Here is a 6,333-nt window from a genome sequence, read left to right as displayed (position 1 = left end):
CAATGGACTTTGGGGACTTGGGGGAAGAGTGGGAGGGGGGCTAGGGTTAAAAGACTACAAATATGGTGCAGTGTATGCTGCTTGGGTGATGGATGCACAAAAATCTCACAAATTACCACTAAGAACTTATTTATGTAATCAAATACCACCTGTACCCAATAGTTTATGGAAAAAAATTATACATAAGAGCATGATTATATTATTATGTAATAGATGTTGTTCATGGCATTTTTTCCTTGTTCTTTTAGTTTTTCCATCCTTCCTTCCTTTCCCCTTCCTTCCCTCCCTCCCTCCCTCCCTCCCTCCCTCCCTCCCTTCCTTCCTTCCTTGCTTTCTTTCTTTCAAAAGAAATAATAAAAAAAATTAAATGCTTTTCTAGCTTTTAATGATTGCCAGTAGTTCCGGGGTTTCCTGGATTTGCAGCTGTACAACTTCAATTGCTGGCTGTATCTTCACATGGACTTTTTCTTTATTGTTTGCCTGTATCTATTTTTCTTGTAAGGACACCAGCCATTGGATTTAGAGCCAACCCTAATGCGGTATGACCTTATTTTAACTTCACTGACATTGGAATAACTTGTGTAGGTCAGAGTCCTACACATAGGTGGGGTAACTTAGATTCCAAGACTGGATTCTAAACCTTGGCTTAATCACTGTCTGATATTGGGGAAGTTTCTTACCCAAACTTCATTTTTCTTATTCATCAAAGCATTAGCACCATTGAACAACAGCAATTCTCATTTCAATAGATTCATGTAAAAATTAAATGAGTCTGTGTAACACGTGGTTGTTGGAAACCATTGGTCAGATCCTATATAAGGATTCAAATACCACCAGACAAGCAACATAGAGTGAACAGAGCATGTCTATTTTCTAACTCACCAAGAAACCAAATTTCCAAATACTTTCCCCCAAAATTATAAGTGTTGTTCTAAAAAAGACAAAACAGGATAATGACAGAATTCCTGGGAAAATTAGTTTCCTGAAAAATTACCTTACTTGTTAAATTATAGAGAGGCTAGAAAGTGGTGTATAATTTAGTACTCCACTATGATGGACACATTGATACCACATTCAATTACATGCATTATTAAACCAGCTCTAATTATATAAAGCAAAGAGGCCTTTCTGGGCATTCAACATCCACCATCTTTTTTTTTCCCCCCAGAGGGAATGGATTAAAAGAAATGAGAACATTTCTTGTTTGAAGCACTTTTCTGACTGGTGCCATGGAGCTTGGCTGTGGGGTCCTAGCCCATTCTTTTGTTTTCCTCTTCCCTCTGTGTGAATGAGACTTTCTGAAGGGCCTACACTTGTTCAGATATTTTTAGGGTGACCCACTCATCCAAGTTTGCTCAGGAACTTTCTGGTTCTACCTCTGAAAATCCTGCATCCAGAAACTCACTGTGTCATATGCAAACTGGCATGTGACTGTCATAGTCACCACAGGGTTTGACTGACTCTATCCTTTGTCAGAGAGGCAAACACAATTGGTGTGAGGTCCAAATGCTGTCCATTGTCTTGTATGGGAGAACAAAGTTACAGTAAAAATCCTTTGATTTGTGTCACTTTTTATATTGCCTCATGTAAGAAGAGACTCATCTTTTATTTGGCAGTTTGTAAATTAAGCATTTAGGACAGTCTCTACCTACCTATCTAGCTAATTTGCTAGCTGGCTACCTACCTATATACCTATAGAGTAGGTATATCTACCTACCTATCCACCTACTTGTTTATCTACTATCTACTAAATATGGCCTACGTGCCTATCTATATTCCTTTCTACCTACTAACCTACCTACCTACATATCTGCCTACCTATTTAGCTACCTACCCACCTATCTACCTCTCAAACTCTCTATTTACCTGTCAATCTGCTATTACTAAATATGACCTAAGTATCTATTATATATATTATATATCTTCCTACCTAGTAACATGCCTAGCTATCTACTTATCTACATATCTACGTACCTACTTAGCTACCTACCTACCCACCTACCTACTAGCTGAGCTACATATATTCCCACCTACCTATCTACCTACCTGCCTGTCTACTACTTACTAAATATGATCTAAGTACCTACCTATATGCCTTCCTATCTACTAAGCTATCTACCTATGCAGCTATTTAGGTAGCTACATACCAACCTCTATGACATACTTATCTACTTATGTATATACCTACCTACTTATGAATATGCCTACCTATCTACCTATCTACCCTACCTACCTATCCACTTACCTGTGTACTACCTATTAAATATGACCTAAGTACCTATTTATATACCTTTCTACCTACTAAGCTACCTATTTATCTAGCTAGTTAGCTACCTACCTACCAACCTACAGTTATATACTATCTACTTAACTATTTACTAATTATAAGCATACCTACCTATTCACCTACCTACCCTACCTACCTGCCTACTAAATATGACCTAAGTACCTAACTTAATTATAAACATACCTACCTATTCACCTATCTACCCTACCTATCTACTAAATATTACCTAAGTACCTATCTATATAGCTTTATACCTATTAAGCTACATATCTACCTAGCTGGTTAGCTACCTACATATCAACTTATACATACATACTTGTCTACTTAACTATTACTTATGAATATACTTACCTAACTATCCACTTACCTACCTATCTACCTACTTGTTTACCATCTGGTAAATATCACCTAAGTACCTATCTATTTACCTTTCTACCTACTAACCTACCTAGCTGCCTACCCACCTACCTACTTACCTAACAATCCACCAATCTATTTGCCTACTTGTCTAAGTACCATGTTTAGTACCACCTAAATGTGACATAAGAACCTATCTATATACCTTTCTTCCTACTAACCTACCTACCTACCCACCTACCTATATCAACCTAGCTAGCCACCTACATCCTTACTACCTATCTACTTACCTATGGGAAACCTGGATCAAAAGGAAAAAGTCAATTTTGGAAACAAATCCTGGCCCCTGTAATTATATTGCCAGGTTAAGATGTAGTTATCTTTTCTTTTTGCATTATCTCCTCTGTGGCAACACTCACATGCTGTCACTCATATTTCTGGTAAAATGTACATTTGGTTTGGGCAGCGATGGTTGCAGGGAACCTTAGCCACTGCTGTTTGACTGAATCCCTCACTCTCTGGGTCCTCAAGTCTGCCCATCATTCAGCCATTTGTGCCTAGTCTTGGCTACCCCTGCTGGGCACTGGTCAACATTATAGGGCTCTGATGATAAACACCTTAACAGTTTCCCTGATGCCTTTTACAAAATCCACACTCCCTTACACCATGCTTCACACATCAATTTGAAAAAAGAGATTCAGTACCTTATTTAAATATGCCACCAACTTAGTAAATGACATGATGCAAAGCATTGAGTTGTCAAATCACACCCTCTGGAGTCAGCCAGGCCAGGCTTTACTGAGGATGTTGGAGGCATGAGTAATTTTGCAGCACAGTAAACTAGAGATATTTCTTTTCCTCCATCACAGCTCCTCAAGTTTCCTTTTCTCGCAGTGCATGTTTCTAGCCCAGGTTGATGGATGAGGTTTCTAACAAAGACCTATGACCACTTTACCATTAAGAAATATTTGGGGTAATGAAATATCTTTTTTTAACTCAGTTGCACAGCCTAGGTGAATATTTCCAGGGAGCTATGTCACATAAATCCATAGATGCCATGTTTCCTTGCCATAAAACAATCCTAAACAACTAGGTACATCGTGCTAAAATATTCCGCAGATAAGGATTGTCTTGCTAGCAAGAATCACTTGGTTGGCTCACTGTGAGGTCTGCGAGGAGACTAATTAGACTGAAATGAGCCTCAATCTCTTGTGTTAACACCCACACTAAAGAAAATGAATGTGTAGAAAGCCTGTTACTTTCATTGTTGGCTTCCCAGTGAAGCAGCCTAAAGATTTTTATTAATACTAACATGAGCAGGCACGATCCCAACACAACACACTCTCTCTTTCTCTCTCTCAACTTAGTCAGCTTTAAGCCTTCTAAGTCTGTAAAAGTATACTTTGACATATCAGAAAAGAAGTTTGTAGTCAATTGTAACATTATGAAAATAGCAATATTTAATATCTAGGATTTAATTGTGCTACGTTAACTTTTCAAGCAATTAGAAAACTAAAAGTTTTCTAAAAGATAAGATCTAAAGCTGTCGTTAAAGGAAAAATTGACATCTTTGTATTATTAATAGAAATTGCTTAGCACCCTATTCCAATAAATAATAATAATATCAACAATAAATAATAAAACATCACCCCTGGCAATATTTTATTACTGATTACAAATGAAACTAATGTGTCATTTGTTGGTGAAAATAATAAATATTAAAGTGAGCAATAAGCCATTTTGAATCAATAATAAAAGATGCAAATTTTAATTAGCTTTTTTCTGCTTTCATTTCTTCTGCTACTGAATTATTTGATATTTTATGAATTGGTCGATGTTTGCCATTGGTAGACGTTCAAAAGAAAATAAAAATAGAAGATTATTCTCTTTTGTAATGTTTGCATTAGTAATGCTGCCTCTATTAAAAGAATCTGTAAATCCTACAATATATAAAATTGTTGGTGTGTTGATTAATCTTTGCTTCTTTGGGTTTTTTCTGTTAATAGCCATCCTCCGTTTTTGGATGACAGAAGATGGATTGGACTTTAGTCCATTCTTGATCTTTGTGTACAAAAGTGGAAAAAACCATTTGAGCTAAATGGGCCCTTCTGGCTTTAGAGCTTTGACTTAACAGTTCATTAGTGATCTCTACAGTAGGTTGAGGGGCTAGTTTGTAAAACATTGAAGCATAACCTATAAACTATGCCTATTTGGTAATTTAGTCTAAACTTTGGATTTCCCACTGGTTGAGATACAATTTTGAGTGAACTTTTAGATGAGAATTTAAAGGGTTGATAAAGACATCTCTAAAGATGACCAGAGGCTGGACGTGGTGGCTTACACCTGTAATCCCAGCACTTTGGGAGGCCAAGGAGGGTGGATCACCTGAGGTTAGGAGTTTGAGACAAGCCTGGCCAACATGGTGAAACCCAGTCTCTGCTAAAAATAAAAAAAATTAGCTGGGCATGGTGGCAGGCACCTGTAAACTCAGCTACTCAGGAGGCTGACATAGAAGAATCACTTGAACCTGGGAGGTGGAGGTTGCAGTGAACTGAGACTGTGCCATTGCACTCCAGCCTGGGCAACAAGAATGAAACTTCATCTCAAAAAAAGAAAAAGAAAAACAAACCAGGAGCAAATTAATCACATGAATTCCATGTTGCTCAAAAGATATTACAATCAGGAAAAGCATGAAAAATAATCTGAGTAAAAAGACAAAAAGGATCATTACACGTCTTTGCTGTATAGTTCTACTCCTCTTTTCCTTATATCTCTTTTGTATATCCACCTCGGCAATCGACTTGTACCCTTATGTTCAGATCCAAAATTATGATCTGCCCTTGGGATTATCTGACTCTTGCTCTTGGTCTCACCTATATGTTCCAATATCTTACATAGCTTTACCAAAAACAAGCAAAAATCCTCAGAGATCCTTGACTTTTTTCTTCTTATTCATGGTTCAATAAACGTCTGTAGAATCAAACTCTTCTGCTATATCAATTCAGTCATTTTCTCTCATTGATTTCTTCTATAATAGTTACAGACTTCAGCTTCCTGAGTCCTAAGAATTTTAAGATACACGATGGAATGTTTCCCAGTGGTGATTTGTTAGGAGCAGCTACATGTTAAGTCTATTGCTGTAATTTGAGTGGAACCTTCCATCAGAGGTCTGTCCAATTCCTGATGAAAGAACTACCTCGGTTGCTATGTTTCAGGTGAAATTGCAGATGACTTTCTCTAGAATTTCCATCTGGGATTCCTTCTGTAGTCTCCATGACAAATAATGTTGTCATACATTTTATTAATTAAAGAAATTTAAGACCATCTCATCCCATGAGGTCTATAGATTCCCTTGTCTGACACAAACTCCCTTATCTCCCAAAGTTCTCAATTTCTGGACGCTTCCACTTGCCTTCCGGCACTCATAAATATATATATTTTTAATATATATTTTATTGCACTTTAGGTACTGGCGTACATGAGCAAAACATGCAGGATTGTTGCATGGGTACATACATGGCAATATGGTTTGCTGCCTCCATCCCCCCTTCACCTATATCTGGCATTTCTCCCCGTTGTCCCTCCCTAACTTCCCTACCATCTGCTGTCCCTCCCCTAGTCTCCCAACAGACCCCAGTGTGTGATGCTCCCTCCCTGTGTCCATGTGTTCTCATTGTTCAACACCTGGC

Source organism: Cebus imitator, unplaced genomic scaffold (assembly GCF_001604975.1).
Source record: "Cebus imitator isolate Cc_AM_T3 unplaced genomic scaffold, Cebus_imitator-1.0 Scaffold743, whole genome shotgun sequence".
NCBI lineage: Eukaryota > Metazoa > Chordata > Mammalia > Primates > Cebidae > Cebus > Cebus imitator.
Note: the sequence above shows the minus strand (reverse complement) of the source record.